The 20,096-nt window shown below is 48.2% G+C and overlaps 1 protein-coding gene across 8 annotated transcripts in view; it reads right to left on the bottom strand.

Moving 5' to 3' along the window:
• Positions 1–20,096, bottom strand: part of SIPA1L3 (signal induced proliferation associated 1 like 3) — a 240,839-nt gene that overhangs the window by 139,370 nt on the left and 81,373 nt on the right. For all 8 annotated transcript variants that reach the window (XM_055079281.1, XM_055079280.1, XM_024132359.3 and 5 more), the window contains one exon: positions 4,677–4,743. The gene's annotated coding sequence lies outside the window, so the exon portion shown is untranslated. The remainder of the gene's footprint in view (positions 1–4,676; positions 4,744–20,096) is intronic.

Genomic DNA, 20,096 nt, shown 5'->3' with positions numbered 1-20,096 from the left:
ATCAAGGAGGCCCCAGCCCGGACGTCCCTCAGCCTCTGAACTGACATCGGCAGCCAAGTACCTCTGGGTTTGTTGTTATGGGACAGAAATTGAGCCTCATTTGTTTAAGCTGCTGTGAGCTGGGTTTTCTGTTCTTGCCGCTGAAAGCATTCCTGGCTGATACACCCACCATGACACAAATGGCTAAGGGCACATGTCCATGGTCATCGTTTGCCAGCCTCAGTTCAGGTCCCCGGCTGAGAACCCCTGATCCAGAGGAGAAAGAGTGGAAGGTCAAGACAGGACAGCGTTTACCAAACCTCACTAGCTGTGTTTCACCCTTCCTTTTCAACTGCATCTATGTCCCAGCTGTACAACTACTTACTTAATAGTTCCTTTAAATCAACTCACTTTTAAACTTGAATATATATACATATATTTAAAACAAAATCTACATTCCTACCAAAATGAATAACTGGTATCTTTTGTTCCAAAGGTAACTTAATGAATAAATACAATGAGGGAATTCCCTGGTGGTCCAGTGGCTAAGACTCCACGCTTCCAATGCAGGGGGCCTGGGTTCCATCCCTGGTTGGGGAACTAGATCGTGCATGCCGCAACTAAGACCTGGCACAGCCCAATAAATAAATATTTAAAATAAATAAACAGATAAATAAGTAAATAAATAAATACAATGAAAATGAACAAAAGATATTCATCCACATATCCCTGAAAGTTAGCTGATGTAGCATAATTTGGGTTCGATGGACAAGCAAGAATTCCTCATTTCTGTCTTCTATTGGGGAAAAAATATCCGCAGATCTGGCAAGACTTGGCATTCCCCCAGGGCAACAAATGGGCTAGAGCTCAGTAGGGGCTGCCCCTCAGACAGGAAACACGTTTTCCTGTTTGCCACAATTCCTGAAACCCTGTTCAGAAGTGAGAGAATTCGTTTAGCTCTCCTGGCTGGCAGATGGAAGAATTAGGTCGGGGACCTGCCTTGTTCCTTCCCTTCAGGGCCTCCTCAGAGAGGCCTTCCTGGATCACCTGGTCTAAAATCACCCCCTTGGACTTCCCTGGTGGTCCACTGCTTAAGACTCCGTGCTCCCAATGCAGGGAGCATAGGTTCGATCCCTGGTTGGGGAACTAAGATCCCACACGCCGCACGGTAAGGCCAAAAACAATAAAAATAAAAATAAAAATAAAATAAAATAAAATCATTGTTGCTCCCAGTCAGTCCTCTTTTCTGCTTTATGGATCCCTGTAGTACTTATCCCCACATTTACTCGTTTGTCTGCTTATTGTTTTATCCTCCAGTAGGATGTCAGCTCCTGTAGGGAAAGGATTTTGTTTGTTTCATTCATTCCTGAATCCCCAGTGCCTGGACCATAACAGTAGGCGCTCAAAGGCCTATCTGTTGAGTGAAGGAAAGAAACGAATGAAGGAACAAATAAAACCCTGTCTCCTAGTCCCTAAGGCGCTCGTTACCATGTAGGAATGATGCCGGTCCTCCTGCGGTTTAAGAGGCAATACTAGGAATTCACTCAGAAACTGGAACCTTTTACCGCATTAAAAAGGGACGAGCAGGGGCTTCCCTGGTGGCGCAGTGGTTGCGCGTCCGCCTGCCGATGCAGGGGAACCGGGTTCGCGCCCCGGTCTGGGAGGATCCCACATGCCGCGGAGCGGCTGGGCCCGTGAGCCATGGCCGCTGGGCCTGCGCGTCCGGAGCCTGTGCTCCGCAACGGGAGGGGCCACAGCAGAGGGAGGCCCGCATACCACAAAAAAAAAAAAAAAAAAAAACAAGGGACGAGCTAGATTAAATGAGTATCTATGACGCTATACAGATATATGTTAATAACCGAATAACTGAAATAAATGAAGGAGAAGGGACAGGTCTCCCTTAACGGAACTAATTATGTGGACAATTCATAAACGTAGAAGAAATGAGGGAGGTACAAAAATCACCATTAAGGAAATACCACAGTGATAACTGTGGCAGGCAAGATTCAGCCTACCAATGCATGCCAAAATGAACAGGTGCAAGTTCAAGGAGAAACAAGTGTAGTCTCAAAGCACCTCCCCCAAGATAACTATCAATTGCAAAGGGAAAAAACAGTTACTGGACAGTGGAGAAACCCGGCAGACAGCACCTTGATGAAGTGATCCAGGTTAACGTCACCAGTGATGAGACACGTGGACCCACTGGTGCCATGCACCGAGGCGGGCACCTCACCTCTGCCACATAATGTATAAGCTCAACCCTGTCATGAGGAAACATCAGACAAAGCCAAACTGAGACAATCTACAAAATAACAGGACAGCTCTCTTCCAGAGTGTCATGGTCATAAAAGACAAGGCAAGACTGAGGAACCGATGCGGACTGGAGGAGGATTAAAGAGACATGACAACTAAATGCAGTAAGGATCCTGGACAGGGTCTTGGAAAAGAGAAAGGACATCAGTAGAAAAACTAGTGAAATATGACTGAAGTCTGTAACTTAGTTCATAGTACTAGACCAGTGTTCATTTCCTAGTTTTGATAGTTGTGCTACAGTTGTATAAGATGGTAGCATTTGGGGATGCTGGGTGAAGGGTAGATAATGTGAACTCTCTGTACTATTTTTGTCACTTTTTGTAAGTCTAAAATTCCTTTAAAATAAAAAAGTTAATACAGAATTGTATGGCCATCATCAAAAAGTCTACAAACAATAAATGTTGGAGAGGGTATGGAGAAAAGGGAACTCTCTTGCACTGTTGGTGGGAATGTAAGTTGATGCAGCCACTATGGAGAACAGTACGGAGGTTCTTAAGAAACTAAAAATAGAACTACCATACGACCCAGCAATCCCACTACTGGGCATATACCCTGAGAAAACCATAATTCAAAAAAGGAAAAGAAAAAGAAAAACAAACAAACAAACAAACAAAAAAGAGTCATGTACCACAATGTTCACTGCAGCTCTATTTATAATAGCCAGGGACTGTCATACAGAGTGAAGTAAGTCAGAAAGAGAAAAACAAATACCGTATGCTAACACATATATATGGAATCTTAAAAAAGAAAAAAAGGTTCTCATGAACCTAGGGGCAGGACAGTAATAAAGATGCAGACGTAGAGAATGGACTTGAGGACACGGGAAGGGGGACGGGTAAGCTGGGACGAAGTGAGAGAGTGGCATGGACATATACACTACCAAACGTAGGGTGGATAGCTAGTGGGAAGCAGCCGCATGGCACAGGGAGATCAGCTCGGTGCTTTGTGACCACCTAGAGGGGTGGGATAGGGAGGGTGGGAGGGAGACGCAAGAGGGAGGAGATATGGGGATATATGTATATGTATAGCTGCCTCACTTTGTTATAAAGCAGAAACTAACACACCATTGTAAAGCAATTATACTCCAATAAAGATGTTAAAAAAAAAACAGAATTGTGCCAAGAAACATCCCTTAATGGAAATCTGGCCCCAAGAGACTGTCCCACAAACAAGCTCCAGGTACCCGGGCAGAGCCTTAGGCCAGGATGAAGGAATATGAAGAGACCCAAGAAACAGCCAAGGGAGAAGATACTGTCCAGATTTTTTATTTTTAACTTTTTTTTTTTTGGCTACGTCACACGGCTTACGGGATCTTAGTTCCCTGACCAGGGATCGAACCCGGGCCCTCGGCAGTGAGAGTGCAGAGTCCTAACCACTGGACCGCCGGGGAAGTCCCCCTGGGACTTTTGGGAACTCGAGTTCCCAAACTCGACTGACTGGTCCCTGCAGCTCAGCCAACACCACTATCTGCGTCCAGAGTCTGGAGGCCAGAATCTTCTGTTCTCCCACTTTCCACGCTATTGGGGTCTCTTGGTGATTCAAGGATCAGACAGCGCCCCCTCTCCCAAGCCCCTTGTGGCATCCTGCCAACAAAGGTTGACATCCTCGTTTAGGAATGCCCCACTACCACCTGGACTGCCCCACACCCTGAGGCCCCCTCCTTTACTTGGTCTGGGCCAGAGAAACCAAAGAGGGTGCTCACTAGCAAAAAACCCAGAAACCTATTTATAACACATTCAAAATCTTTATATTACAGGTAAGTACTTACCATGTGTACATATTTTAATTTCGTGTAACTACATACACTATACTTTTAGCCTACAGATAAACAGCACTTCCACACATGGGGTGATGGGGCCATTCTGTATCTTAACTGTGGTGGCAGTCACACAACGGCATGCATTTGCCTAAACTCAAAGAACCATACACCAAAAAGTGAATTTCACTCTGTGTAAATTTTAAAATGGAAATTGAAAAGTTAAAAAAAAAAAAAAAAGACTGTGATACACTGATGGATGATATGAACAAAGATCTTCAAGATACACTGCCACTGGGGACAGTGGGAAACACGCTGCAGAAGCGCCATCTAGCATGGCTTCTTTTTTCTCCGTGTAAGAAATTAAAATAATGAGGGTGTATTTGGATAAGGAGGAATGTTCATGAGCAGGAGGAGAGGTCCAGCCAGACACCCACCCAACTACTGACTGCAAGGACCTCGGAGGGAAGATGTCAGACTGTGGGTGTTGGGAGGGACAGGGAAGGAGTCACACGTCTTTCCCTTGGTACTCTTTCAAATAAAAATTCTTTTTAAATAATAAAGAGGCTTACACGTACGAGCCATAAACCTTAAGCAAATGAAAGTCACACAAATCTCAGTACTCAACCTTAGTATGTTCTGGACACTAGTGCTCCTTGCGGGTCCCAGGACAGCCGAGGTCAAATACTGTGCATCTACGGAGAGAAAAAACATGAGGTTACATCTTTGGCCAGCATGAGCCTCCCTGCTGTAGTACCCACCCGTCATTCACAAAGTCACTCCGTCAACAAATATTTATTGAACGCCTGCTGCGTGCCAGGCACCGAGGGTACACCAGTGACCAAGGCAAAGTCGCTGTCCTCAGGGAGCAGACACTCCAGCAGGGGAGGGAGACACTGAACAAACACAATCCTCAGCCAGGGAGCGGCCGCGCCTTGATGGAGACTGAGTAGGCTGAGGAGAGCGACGGGCTGCTGCTTCACAGAGAGGTCAGAGGAGGCCTGAGGACAGAGACCTGAATACGGGAGACCACGAACTGGGTGACTATCTGGGAAAGAGCCTTCCAGGCACAGGGACGGCCACTGCAAAGGACCTGAGGTGGGGCGGGGGGGGGGGGATGGGAAGAGAGGGAGAGAGAGAGAGAGAGAGAGAGAGAGAGAGAGAGAGAGAGAGAGAGAGGGAGAGGGAGAGAGAGAGAGAGTGAGTGTCTGTGGCGGGGGGGCGTGCAGGAGCAGCAAGAGGCCCGTGTGCCTGGTGCAGGTGAGTGCGGGACATGCGGGCAGGGAGGTGTCGGGGCAGATGCAAGCCCATTATAAAGACATTTCCTTCAGACAACTGTGAGCAGAGGAGTGGCAGAGAAAAAGCACTGGCTTGTAACTTTGTATTATTAATTTATGTTTTTGAATATTTAGTATGGTTGTGCATATTTGAGTGGGTATCTCATGGATGAATGAATGTCTCCAGGCCAAGAAGCCACTGTCTGCATTGCTCACCATCACATTTTGGTTTAGGCCAGGCACTTACTAAGCCAGGGAGATGAGATCTGAGAGGACAACCTAGAACCTTCCTATACGCTAAACAATGACTCTCACTCCCTATGTGCCAGGCTCCATCCTAGCAGTATGGGCCGACTCATTTCACTTCTCCAGTAACCCTGGAGGCTGCCCAGCCAGTCAAAAGTACACTATAGGTGGGAGGAACCCAGGCAGCCTGGCTCCAGAGCCCGCTCCCGACCACTTGGCCAGGCCACATGGTCATGGCGGTCAATGAAGACAGGGCTAACTGAAGGCTGGCAAGGCCTCTCCCCATCCTTCCCCAATGCTGCCATGTCCACATGCCATCCACATGCCAAGGCCGACCTCAAATGCCAGCCAGCTTCTCCAGGGGGCCTCAGAGGAAGGAAACCTAGCAAGCAGCTGGCCTACTTTCCAGAGTCCAGCAATCAGGATAGCTTCAATAATCTTGCCCTTAGGGGTTCTGGAGAAGCCAAAAGGGGTTCTTAGTTCTTTACCTTTCTCAGGCCAGGGACCCCTGTTGGCAGCCTGGTGAAGAAGGGTTTGGGCTCCTTCTCAGAATCATGTGTTCAAATGTACAAGATACAATACACAAGATTACAAGGGAAATCGATTATATTCAGATATCAAAATATCTGTAAAACAAAACCTAACCTGAGATACAGTAATATTTGTGCTTCTTTGTGAATGCTTTAAATTATGAGATCTTAGTTGTGGGTCCAATAACTATAGTAATTTCGAAAGAGATGAGTGTAAACGGTGCCTTGTAATAGCTACAACAACTGTAATGTGACATGGAAAACGTTTTGATCTCTAGCAGCGACAAAGTCACCGGCGTTGCTGATACAACGTGGTTTGTGGCCCTTGTTCAGAAGGAATGGAAATGCTAAATTTCAGTTAGATGGTAGAGAAAATAAAGATGTAATTTTTTTCCCAGCCAACTTCACAATCCTCTAAATTCCATCCAAGGTCCCTTCAAGGGTCCATGGACCTGAGATTAAGAACCCCTACGCTAGCCCTGAGATAGGGTAAAGGTGGAGCGTGTGCCCAGGGAAGGCAACAACTGGGGGTGTGTGGCAGATTCAGATCCTCGTGAGTTTCGTATGGGAAGGGGTCCCGAGCATTGGTGGTTCTGGTTCATCCTGCATCCATTTCCCTTTCCAGGTAGGCCCTCCGAACCTCATCTTTCTCACTCAGCCCATGGAATTCCTGTGGGAAAGACCCAATCCACGGGTTGGTAGGGAAGGGAGTGGTGTCACAAAACCCAGGCCTGGCCAATAAAGCCACCGCTTCTCCTCTTCCCCGCCCCTGGCCTCAGACATGGCTCAGGGTGGACCTGGAACCAAAGCCAGGCTGATTAGGTCCTCTAAACAGTCTCAGGACATGTGCTGGGATTACAGGGAAATCTCTGGGGCTGCTAAGTTGGTTGGATATATATGCGGAGCTGCCTCAGAGCCTATCTGACCGTAAAACCAACAGAGGACTGCAGCCAGGAGATGGAAGGAAACAGGGTCCTGGCAACCCTGAAGCCATTACACATAGAATGTTCCAGGCTATGAGTTCAAACATTTCCTTTTATACTTACGCAAGCTGACCTGAATTTCTATTTGTTCACGCAATCGAATGACTCTCAACTAACACAGAAGGGAAGAAGTGAGTACGGTTCTTGACAATTCCCACAGCTTACTACCAAGCCACTTAGGAAAGCATAAAATAAAATTAGAAACAGTTACTATACATAGAATCAGCAAATACAGAAAAACACACACTCTTTGAAAGATCAGAAACAGCATCTTGGGTAGTTGCAATCCCTAAAGCTGGTCTATGAAACACTAACAATTTTGATTTTCAAGATGCTTGACAGGCCAGGAGGGAACCAGAAGCACCCAGAACATTTTCCTTTATCACCAGACCTCCCATTAAAAAAATTCCTGGGATGATCAGGAAGCCCCTGCAATAAAGCTCCTGTAAAATTGTAATCACTGCCTTTTAAATTGCATCAGAACTTGCTTTTCTGCCACTCATTTCCCCCCCTTTCTTTCTCTAGAGTGATGTTCATGGCTCTTTAAAGGCACATTAGCAGTGACGTGCAGTGCGGCCACATCCCTCTGAGCTGAGAATCTACTTCCTGTCAAGTGGAGGAAGCTGTGATGTCCATCAGTTTGAGGTCCCTGATACACAGGAGGGGCCGCAGCAGATGCTGAAGGGTTGTGGAAATGGCAGCAAAGGCAGGCTACAGCGCCAGGAATTCAGCCAGGACCCCAGACATCCCAGAGCCCCTCTTACACCACCTGGGAAGGGAAGATGCCCTTGGAATTACCTCAGCAACTCCAGCACCTACCAGAGCAACAGCCCTGGCTCATCCGTCACATAAGTCACAGTCACAGGGCTGCACACCTTGCTCCCCAGGGTGTATACCAAGAAGTAGAAGCCAAGATGAGAGAACCTGGGAGTGAGAGTGTGTCCGGGCCTGACTCCTAGCCTGATGGTTCCTCCCCTCAGCCACAGTGATTGGCTCTGGGAGAGACACATGATCCAAGCAAGGCCAATCAGAGTTGGCCCTGGAAATTTTGCTGGATTACTGGAGGAAAGAAATGGGTGTAAGGCAGGGGCTGTTGAAGGCTTCTTTGCCACCTGAGGGAGGGGATGGACACCTAAGAATAAAGTCAAAGGTGAAAGAGGCAGAATCCAGCAGTGGTGAAGGGTGTATTCCTGACAAGAATACCTGAGTGCAGACTCCAGTTAGGCTAGCTCTGAGATTTCAGGTCCCAGAGCCATTAACTTCCCTTTGCAGTTTAAGACAGTTTGAGTTGGGGAGATTCTGTCATTTACAACAGAAATAACTGACTGATAGAACTGGAAGGGACCTCAGAAATCAATACAGCGCTCCTTCATGTTCCAGTGAATACAATCCTTCTGAGGAGCTGACAAAACAAAACTATGTCATGTCTCTCCAGGAAACACACACACACACACACACACACACACACACACACACACACAACTATTTCAAGGATGTCAAAGATCTCTGAAGCCTCTGTTCATAGGAACTGGGTGAAGAACTCTTCAATCTAGTCTGATCTGCCCACTTGATAGATAAGAAAACTGAGGTTCAGAATGCTGAGATGACTTGCTTGGGGCCCAGGGCCAGGTGGAGGCAGAGCCAGGCCTCCCTAGAGTCCCAGGAGGTTTCACCTTGAACTCCCCTGAGTATGGTCCTTGGGGAGACAGCGGAGTGTAAGGGGAGGCAGCGGGCAAGGCTCCAGGCCTCTGCACCCCCATTCACCTACAGCAGCTCCACTTTTTTCTGTTTTTAAAAATGGGCTTTCAGGGAAGTGTCTGACAAAAGTTCCATTACTCCACAACCAACATCCTGAAAACCAATCGCTTATATCACATTTCAAAGTATTTACATGTTAATGACCTTGGTTTCCAGCCTCGATGAAATCCTGTGAAGCCCGCATTATTGCATGCCATGGCTCCTGGCGAGGTGCTTCTGCAGGGCCAGCCAGCCAGGGCGCTGCTCTCCTGACCCCAAGGCAGCCTCAGCCTGTGCACCTGGGCCTTCCTGTTCCTGCACTTCTTCCCTCGTATTTCATCTCAACTCATATGGAAAAGATCATCCATTCGCACCTCACCACGAAGACCAAGGAAGGAAGAAGGGGTGGCTAATCTGACTGGTCAGAGCCTGTGACTGTTGCTGGCACCTGCTTTTCCAGTGCACAGAATTAATAGCCCCAAAGACTGGGACCAGGGCTACTAGCTCTTTTCTCTCCCTGCGCCCAGAGACGGCAGCTTTCTCTTCTGCTTTCTGTCTTGGAACAGGACACACACCCTGGGCACCCAACCTCTAAGAGGGCCTGGCCACATGCACCCCTCCTGACCAAGCAGTGATGGGGGCGGCCAGGTGTATAAGTGGCTGATCTAGGCATTTAGATTTGAGCTGAAGGAGAACCAAGCCCACAGGGGCCTTCTGGTACAAGTTGCATTCTCCTTTTTAGACTTTACCAGAGCTTCACATTGCGGCATCAGGGACCTACTCACCTACTAATAAAGTGGTTCAGTCATCCTTCATTTAGAGAAGAGTCCCATTATACCCATCCCCATCCTGGCTTTGAAATAGTGACTTAGGAAAATCTCCATTCATTTAACTGCCTCTACCCACCTGCCAACAAAGAAAAGTTGCTTTGCGAAGAAGGACTTTGCCTTGGGAAAATCTAAGCCCTCAATCACTATCCTGTATGACAGCTGCTGGGGTCATCTTGTAATTAATCATGTTTTCTCTTATGACCTATATTCTATTAATAACATACACTAACGATTCAGCACTGGTTCTTTCACTGATTGATTCAGTCCACAAATGTGACTAAGGCTGTATTGCTGACTACGAGGGTCTTACATCCTCATCTTCTGTCCTCTCCCCAGCCCCTCCCCTCCCACAAGGGAAGCGTCATGGTATTGGGCTCTGAACACGGGGCTTTGAGGACTTCACTGTGCCGGAGGGTCTAATGGCTGCCCTGCCTCCAGCCCAGCCCAAGTAACTCTGCGGTACAGTGGCACACGACAGACCCCTGCAGAGAAACTGCTCAGGAAAAGCATCAATGCATGACCATCTCATGCACGGCAGATTGGCCAAAACATCAGAGTCTGACACCGCCAAACGTACTGAAGTTATGGAATAAGGAGAAGTCACTGCAGGTGGGAGTGTACGCTGGAACAGACGTTTTCATTACAGTTTGGCAATTTCTTGTAAAGAGAAAGAGATGGTGACCTCAGTGACATGCTTCGCCTTCCCAGCTGACTGGGGTCTGGGATTCCCTGCCAAGTTCCCAGACCCACGTGGCCTTGCAAATTCTCATTCTGGCTTGAAGCATGAGGTTTTTGCTTTGATTTTGCTACACGCCAGGCACTGTTTTCAAGTTAACTATCAACTCATTTAACCCATCGTAACAACCCTGTGTAGTCGGGTCTACCAGCATTCCCTACTTTTAACAGACCAGAAAACTGCTGCAGAGTGGGGCAGCCTACCCAAGATCACACAGCCAAGTAGGTGGCACAGCCAGGAAGGATTCGAACTCAGTGCGTCTGGCTCCAGAACTACCAACGATGCCACTTCCCAAACACAGAGTTAAGAGGAAAGGCTCAGCCTTGAACCCAATCTCATTCTACATTCAGACATTGTCTTCAGATGGATCCAAGACCTAAATGCAAAAGGAAAATACGAGTGTATCTAGATAATGCAGAAGCATACCTTCACATTGGGGTAAGCAAAGGTTTCTCATTCAGGGAATCTGGGAAAGTGTCCTCTTCACAAAGAAGGTCAGACTCACCCACACAGTCCTCTGCCTCTTCGCCAGTCTGCCTTTTTCCAGCTTGGAATGTGGACATGACACCAGGATTTCAGAGGGTCCCTCTTGTCCCCAGAGCACTACTCAGAATAGAAGGGCTGAGCTCTCAGGGTCCCCCGGCCCACTGGGGAAGGTGGGTGCAGCAGCCGTCTTGTGGCCATGAGCGGGCAAGAGAGTCAGAGCAGTGCTGGCAAGCCACTGCCAAGCCACTGAGCCACATTATCTCCCTCCAGATGTTATAAGACACAAACAACCTCCAATGTGTTAAAGTGACAATGCCACCTGTGTAGTCTGATACTTGCAGCCAATTGCACTCCTAACCGAAACACCTGCTACATCCAGACTCCAGCAGCCACATGCTGTGCCATCACCCCAGAGAGTCTGCAAACAGCCACTAACAGGGACCTGAAGGTGTCTCCAAAAGACTCAACTCAGAGGCCAACTTTGGGAATCAAAAATTTTCACCAAGCATGGCTGATCAGAGGCATCCAGAAAGATGACTTGGTGCCTGAATTAATTCTCAGAGGACCTGAAATGGAGACAGCCTTCTTTCTCCCCACAGACCTCTAAGAGCAGTCAGGCAGACCATGATTTTAAAGGCCAAGCCCAGCCCACTGGCACAACTGCTTTGTGGTCTGCTAGCCGCAGGCTCAGGGGCCGGGGAAATCCTGCATAGCTTGTGGATCCTTTTTCCTCCTGTCACCAGGCATTTGCTGGATGTGCCAAGAGTTAAGCCCCTTCCTGCACTCCTATAAAACCAGTCTGTCAATGTGGCTTCAACTGCCGAGTGCTTTTCCACAAAGCACTCTCTAGACCTCAGCTCATCAGATGGGAGACAGAACGCTGGTCAATCTACCAAAACAGGTCAGGCTTTATTTTTAATCCTCTTATTCATTATATATATTGAAAGGGAAGAATGAACAAAAACAACATTATTAACAGCGAGAATGTCTAGGGGTACTTAACCTCTCTGTGCCTCAGTTTCCTCATCTGTAAAATGGAGATGAGGATGAAGTAAATGACTCCATGAAAAATGTTTAGAGCAGGACTTATCATGTAGTAAGGGTTCAATAAAGGTGAGCTATCATCATTCTTATTGCTGGTGACATGGTCAGTTTTTTCGACTGAAGGCCCTTGAGGGGCTTCAAAATCTCACCCTCTGGTCAACCAGACAGAAAAAGGCACTGCTCTGATTCTGGCCACTTAGGGAAGGAGGAGGCTTGAAGGCCCAGGCCAATGGTCAGAAGCTGGCTGCCATGGCCCAGGGTACCAGGGGCAGGAAACAGACCTACTGGTGCTAGCTGCCCAGCCAGTAGCCGTTCTCCCCCTTCTTCTCGGGATGCTCAGCTAAGACTACATCTCCCAAACTCCCCTGCAGCTAGGGATGGTCAACAAGAGGTAGGCAGACATTGTTGTGGGACTTCAAGGAAAATTCCTCACCAAGAACAAAGAGCTGGACTACACTTTTGTGCCCATTCCCTACCCCGATTCCCACCTGGACTACAGACTCACTGGCTGGACTCCGGCAGTCACAGTGGACCATGAAGCTACCTTAAGGATGAAAGCTTTGTGCTAGCAATGGTTAAGCAGAAAGATAGAAGGATCTTGCTTTACCTGAGGACTGTGGAGCTGCCAGCCCAGCCCCAGACTGCAGATCTCAGGATATTTTACTCACAAGAGAAACCACCTTCCATTGAGTTTACACCATTGTTACTTCTGATCTCTCCTACTGGTAGCCACATGCACTTTCAAATGATACCGTGGACTTACACAGCAGATGACCAACAGAGCAGTGTTTTACACCACAGAAATCCTTCCAGCAACCTGCCACTATTTAAAGTAGAGAGCTAGATACAGCAAGTAGAAAGCTAGATATAGAATTTCCCACAGAACAGGGTTACAATCATTTTGCCTTAGGAGGAGGTAAAATGAGAACAAGATGAGATACACTGAGTCATTCATCCAGCAACTATTAAGCAGTACCCTGCGCTGGGTACTGTGCAAGGCAGGGTGGTAGACACAGTGAACAAAAGCAGATAGAGTCCACGCCCTTACAAAATGCACAGTCCAGAACAGGGGACAGAAGATAAACAAACAGGGAAACAAATATATTCATAAGTACAAATGGTAAGAAATACTATGTAGGAAACGAGAGTGAGTTTCAACACAGAACTGAAGAGAAAGGAGAAGGAAGCCATGTGGAGAATGGAAGTAAGAATATCCCAGAATGTCCATCAAATGAAGAATGGATAAACAACACACAGCACATCCATACAGTGGAATATTATTCAACTATAAAAAGAATGAAGTACTGATCTGTGTACAACATGGATGAACACTGAAAACATCATGCTGAGTGACAGAGGTCAGCCACAAAAGACCACATATTATAGGATTCCGTTTATATTAAATGTCTAGAATAGGCAAATCCAGAGAGACAGAAAGTAGTGGTTGCCAGGGGCTGGAGGAGGGGGACACAGAAGGAGAGTAACTGCTAGTGGGTACACGGTGTCTTTCTGGGTTGAAGAAAATGTACTGGAATTAGATACTGGTGATGGCTCCACAATCTTATGAAAACACTTCCACTGAAATGTAGACTTTAAAAGGGTGAATTTTATGGTATGTGAATTATTTCTCAATTAAAAGACACTCAAAGGGCTACCCAGACTGAATTACTGGATTGGTAATAAAGTCTCTAATGAAAGTTAAAAAAAAAAAAAAAAAAAAAAGAATATTCCAGGACATGGAGGAGGATGGAGGAATCTGTTAAAGAAACTCATAGGAGGCCCTCTTGCCTAGATTGCTGTGGAGAGAGAGGGAGGGGTGCTAGGAGATGTGGCAGAAGCTCGCGGGCTGTGTGAGCCACAGTCGGCCATATGCTCTTTATTCTAAGTATGACGGGGAGGAGGAGAATGATGTGTTCTGACTGACATTTTTGAAAGACCCCTCTGGCTGTTGCACAGAGACTGTCGGGGGTGAAAAGAAGCAGGGAGAACAGTGAAGTGGCTGCTGTGACACCCAAGGAGAGATGGTGGTGGCTGGCAGCGGGGGGAGGGCAGCGGAATGGAAAGGAGGAGGCTGGTGAAGATCTGTTTCAGGTCAAGGACAAACAAGCCTTGCTGATGGATTGGCCATCGGGGGTGAGGCAGAAAAGAGAGATTCGAGAGTGATCTTCACACGGTCTTATGAGTTTTCCCAAAGTGGTTTTCTGCCAGATTCAAATTGTACACAGCACAATAAGAGCAGATCAGCAAATGCCTGTTAAATGAATTTCAATAAATGACCAGTCACTGCCTACTTTTTTGTAGGGCATATTTTTGTATTTTCAATAAAGATATGAATTCTCTCTCCGTGTGTGTGCATACACACACACACACACACACACACACACACATATTCTCTCTCTCTCTCCCTCTCCATGTAATATCCTTGATTGTACCTGTTTCTCTCCCATCCACGGGTAGATCGTGGTCCACTAGACACCATCAACTACCCAAACCAGAAACCTGAGAATATTCATACATATACATACATACACACACACACACACACACACACACACACACACACACACACACACACACACACACACACACACACACACACACCCCCCAAGCAAGATAAAGCCTTGGGGTCAGTAACAACCAGGTCCTTCCTTCTCTGAGGGGGTCAGAGGAATAGATTAGCCAGTGAGAACTGAGCTCTCACTTCTGACGAACGACCAGTAGGAGAGGAAACAGGAAGAGATGCTGCTCCAGAGATAGGAAGTGTTCTTTCTTTTCGGTGGTGGTGACAGGGTAAGGAACATGGTCAAGAGTGGGGAGAAAGCACTGTGAATAAACATGGTCTAGTCGAGGGGGGAAGCCTCAGTTTGAGAACTGCTACTGCAAGTGAAGCCCAGCAGGAGACAAGTTATGACTCAAAGGGGTCATGAGCCCCTACCCCACTGACAGCCACATCCATACTGAGGGGAACGCCAGAACCCTGGAGGAATGCATCCTTATCCGGGGTCTAGGAGCAGGAAAGGGGAAGGGAAGCCGAGCTTCACAGAGAACAACTCCAGGGCCACCACGATGACAGACCACAGCGCAAACAGAGCCCCGGGAGTGGCGAGACACAGTGGTCCTGTGGGTGTGTGTCCACCCAACACCTTCCTTCCAGGTCCACTCTCCCCAGCAATAGGGCTCGTCCGTTTTAGGAGCGGGGCGTGAGAAGCATCCCACTGGGTGGCTCTGTGTGGTGGGCTGTGGGCGGATGTGAGGTAAGTTGTCACCTGTGCCGCCTGCCCTGTGCAGCTTCATGGGGATCACAGCCAGGGACCTGATCTGATGCCTTGACTTCAGCGTTTCTACAATTCCTCTGCCTTATTCTCACAAGGGGCAGACTTGGTGGCGCTGCACGCTTCACACAGCTGACCAAACGCTGTCCTTATTTCATTCTACCAAATGCCTGGGAAGTAGGTCAAAATAGCCTGTCATAGTCAGTTAGAAGCGACTTCTCACTACGCACCACATTAGCCCCTCTTAGGCTGACAGAGGTCCAGGGGAGCCTTTCCCAACACCGACGTCATGGGCTCTCCACCCGTGGGCCAGATACCCTCCCAAGGGGGCCTCTAGTGTTGTCCAACCTGTGAAGTTTGTTTTGACCACAACTGAGGACACTGCAAAGTCTCCCAGACAGAGTGCTGGGCCGTGTGATGAGGAAAAGCATGAGTACTATACCCACTCCAACACAATTTTTTTTTTTTTTTTTTTTTTGCGGTACGCAGGCCTCTCACTGTTGTGGCCTCTCCCGTTGCGGAGCGCAGGCTCCGGACGCGCAGGCTCAGCGGCCATGGCTCACGGGCCTAGCCGCTCCGCGGCATGTGGGATCTTCCCGGACCGGGGCACGAACCCGTGTCCCCTGCATCGGCAGGCGGACTCTCAACCACTGCGCCACCAGGGAAGCCCTCCAACACAATTTACAGACTTTTGCTACTGCATTTTACATAATCAGGATCACACCATATTCACTTCTTGGAATCTTGCTTTGCCTCAGCTGCATCACAGAAATGCCTCCAAATCAACTAGTAGTACTCTTACCCACTCTTTTCAGCAGCTGATATTCCATAGTGTGGAGATGCCATATTTTGCCAATCATTCCCTGAAAAATGGGCATTCATTTTACCTCCAGGGTTTCACTTTGGCCACTGCAAATAATGCTGTGGTAAATAACCTTTGGTACTGGGGCCATTATTTTCTGTAGGGTAGGTTCTCAGGCATGGTAGTTCTCCATCAAAGGCTACTTATGGAGTATTACATAGTTACGTTAGAGAATGGCTTCCAAGATCAAAGGATAGAACCGTATGTATAATATGTGCTTGTTTCGGTATTGAGTATCTCTGGAAGAATACAGCTGAAATGGGTGTCCTCACGGGAGGGTAACTGGGTGACAATGGACAGGGGAGGGAGACTTAATTTTCACTGTACATGGTTTTTTGTGTCATTTGACTGCTTTATCACGTGCATGGACTGCTCATTCAAAAATAAATAAGATTTCTTTTTTAGGCTGTCTTCTAAAAAGGTTGCGATGAGTCACATGTCCTCCAGCAACTTGAGAGAATACTCAGTTGAGCTCATTAATGCCCTATATTTTCTCCTTCAAGGTTGTCCCCCCACCCCCTGTTTTTTTGACCTACTGCAACCTCAAACGTCAAATTTCACCTGCTCACGATAGCCACAATGCCTCCAATTCTACAACCCTTGGGCAGGCAGAAAGCAAACTGCCAGAGATATTAATTTTGACAAGCCAGCCTGGCTGGCACCTCCCAACAGCACAAGAGAGAAACCCAAGCCAGGGTGGGAGCCAGTCTTCAGGGACCCAAGGGAACCAATGGCAAAAACAGAAGCAGGGAGCTCTCTCCTCATGTGCTTGCAGGTCACGCTGTTTTAAACTCCTGCTGGCTGAGCTGCCTCATGAGCTGAGTGGGCCTAGAGCCCCCAAACGCCCAAAGCCTCTGAGAAAGGGCAAGGGAGGCCGGCAGGAGCAGCTGCTGCCACAGGCCCTGCATTCTCAAGAACAAGGCCAGAGATGAGAAACAGAAGGGAACGGGGGATGAGGAACATGCAAGAATCCAGCTCAGACAAACAAGAGGTCTTCTTGTTCACTTCCTACAGGCCCGTCAGCCTCCAGGGCTGGCCCAGAACCAAAGGCCTCACCGGCCACTGTTTTTAAGCCCCACTGTGGCTCACGCAACAGGACGACAAAGCTGAGCCAGTGCAGAGAGGCAGGGCCCCCGAGCATGGCAGCAACGCCAACTGAACGCACCTGCTGCGGCAACGCTGGCTGGAGCTCTGGACTAACCTGCAGCGGGGAGAGGACTGGACGTGGCCAGAGGAGAAAGCAACTCGGGGAAGGTGCAGGATGGGAGAGCATGAAAAAACATCTCAAAATCGGCAGCGGGTCCACCGATTCAGGTGGTGGATGGAGGCCGTGTGCTACCGTTCTGCAGCCTACACTCTGGCACGAGCTGAGCCAGGTGTGGGGGAGGCCCCAGCCTTAGCTCTAATGGTTCCCACTACCTGGAATGCACTTGCCCTTGATCCTTTGAGACTCAGCGCATCAAGGATGTGTGCATATGAGTGCTGGCTGGAGAGGACTCTGTGAGCAGGGAGAATGAGAGATGACCTGAGTGACCATCAGCAGGGAAGGGCCAACAAAGTGCGATGCAGACACACAACGGAATCCTTTATGTCTCTCCTTCCCTCATCCTCTGTGACAAGTCTATGAGCAAGTCCTGCTGCCACTACCTCCAAAATAGATTCTGAATCCATTTCCTTTCTCCTTCTTCGTAGGCCAAGCTGCCAGCACCATCTTTCACCTGGACAATTCCATGACATCCCCCACTGGTCTCCCTGAGTCCACTCTTGCCTTCCTAGGTTCTACTCTCCACACACAGACAGAGGGATCAAATAAAACAGGGATCACATCAGATCGCCTTCCTGCTTAAAATTCTTCAACACCTCTAGGAGCTCGTCCCCTTCTACTTTATCCCTCACCCAAATGCTCCCATCACACTGGCCTTTTTTGCCTTCTAAGCTTATTCTTACCCCAGGGTCTTTGCACATGTTGCCCTAGCTGTTCTCCAGATCTGCCAGTCAGGTCTCTCTGTGACTGTAGACAGTAATGAGTAGACATGAAAGCTAACTACATGCAACGACATGGACATCTCACAGATGTAAAGTTGAACAGAAAGGCCAGACACAAAGGAGCATCTACATAAAGTATGACTGCATTTACACAAAGTTCAAAGTGGTTTTGCTTGGAAGGTAGGAGTGACTCGGAGAGAGTAGGAAAGGGACTTCTGGGGCCTGGAAATATTGCTTTTAGAGCTGGTTACATGAGCGTGTCGTTTGTTAAAGTTCTTCTAGCTACATACACTTTAAATATGTGCCCTTGTCTTTTTCTGGATGTATATTACAGTTTAATAAAAAGTTTAAAGAATTAAAACATTTTGGCAGCCCATAATCTTTCCTATGATTTGGGAATTTCCTACCTATGATCCTTTGTAGGAGGCTGGGCCTGCCTCTCAAGGTAAAATATTATGAAGGCTGGGAACTGACTCTTACTGCCTTCCTTGCAGCCAGGCCATGGGTGCGGGATCTGGGCTCTCCTCAGCAGATGCACCCTTCCTCCATGGCTTAAATTCGCCTGCAGAACCAGGGCTTATTCACCTTGGTGTCTGGAACCCAGAGCTGCAGCCTGGCACATGGGAGAGTCTCACTGAGGCTTGATGAGCAAAACCAACCCCCCTTCCCATCTCCTACCCACCCCCCCCCAACAACCCAGCACCATAACGACAGGATCCAACCATTCATTCTTTCAAGAAATGTTTACTGAGTGTCTATTTGGTGCCAGGCACTGTGGTAGACACCAGGGATTCAGGTGAACAGGACACTGGAGCTGATAATTCTAGTAGGGAAGCTGAACAATAAACAAAATAACTAAAAGATATAACATGTTAGGTAAGTGCTATAGAGAAAAACAGAGAAGGGAGATAGGGACCTCCCTGAGAAGACAATGTATGAACAAAGGTTTGAAGGATGTAAGGGAGTGAACCACGTGGGTATGAGAGAAGAGCCTTCCTAGTAGCAGGAAGAGCCAGTGCAAGGGTCCTGGGGCAGGCACATACCCTGGTGCCATGTAAGGAGCAGAGCAAGTGAGGAGAGGAGTGGGAGGTAATGGGGGCAGATCGCGTGGGGTCTGGTTGGGGACGGTGAGGACTTTGGCTTTTACTCTGGGTAACAGGGAGCCATGGAGGGTTCCCAGGAGAGGAGGGACAGATCTGATTGGGTGGTAACAGGGTTCCTCTGGATGCTATCTAACCCTCTCCCCTGCCCAACATGGAAACCAATCTCGAAGAGAAACAGAAGTTTGGTCATTTGTGTGGCAAATGTCTATGAGAAATAAATAAGCAGAAGGCTCTCCACCCACTTCCTCCAGCCCATCAAGGCCTCATGCTGGTCAGCAGGGCTTTGCAACATGATTAACAATCCATATCACGTTGTAGGAAATCAGACCCTCTTCCACTGGCCACTGGGAGAATCCCAAAAGCAGATGGGGAAGCAGTAGGCCATGTGGCTGTGAGAATGCCTTCATGGTGGTCAGCTAGAGCCAGAATCAAATCCCAGCTCTGGCTCTTAGCAGCTGGGTGACCCATTACTCATTCCTAGACCTTTCTGAGTCCAAGCTTGTTTACCAGTAAAGCGGGGGGGGAGGGTAATTTCCATCCCTGAACAGGCCTGTTGGGAGGGTTAAATGAGGTAACAGGGATCAAGGGACTGGAAAAATGCCTGGCACAGAGAGCGCCCTAAAAGATGTCAGCAAAACTGTTATAACTGAAACACTGAAGAAATAATAAGTCTGACGACATCCCTTGGCCAAACTGGACTCTGATAATATCAGGCACAGGGCTGAAGTGAAGGGTCCTCCAAAGGAGAGAGGCCATCAGGTCGGAAGTTTCTCTCTCCCTCTACCTATTCTCCATGGCATCACTGCCCGGAACAAGCATCATGAAAGCCAGAGAGGAGAGACGGGCCCCAAAGAGTCGGCGAAGTGGGCATCAAATGAGAACAGTATAGGCACGTTTTTCAGTGCTTCACAGGCAGTGTCCCCCTGCCCCCCTGAAGAGACCCCGGCCTGCATCCA

This window comes from Physeter macrocephalus, chromosome 17 (assembly GCF_002837175.3).
Source record: "Physeter macrocephalus isolate SW-GA chromosome 17, ASM283717v5, whole genome shotgun sequence".
Taxonomy (NCBI): domain Eukaryota; kingdom Metazoa; phylum Chordata; class Mammalia; order Artiodactyla; family Physeteridae; genus Physeter; species Physeter macrocephalus.
The sequence above is the reverse complement of the archived record's forward strand: the minus strand, read 5'-3'. Positions and strand labels throughout refer to the sequence as shown.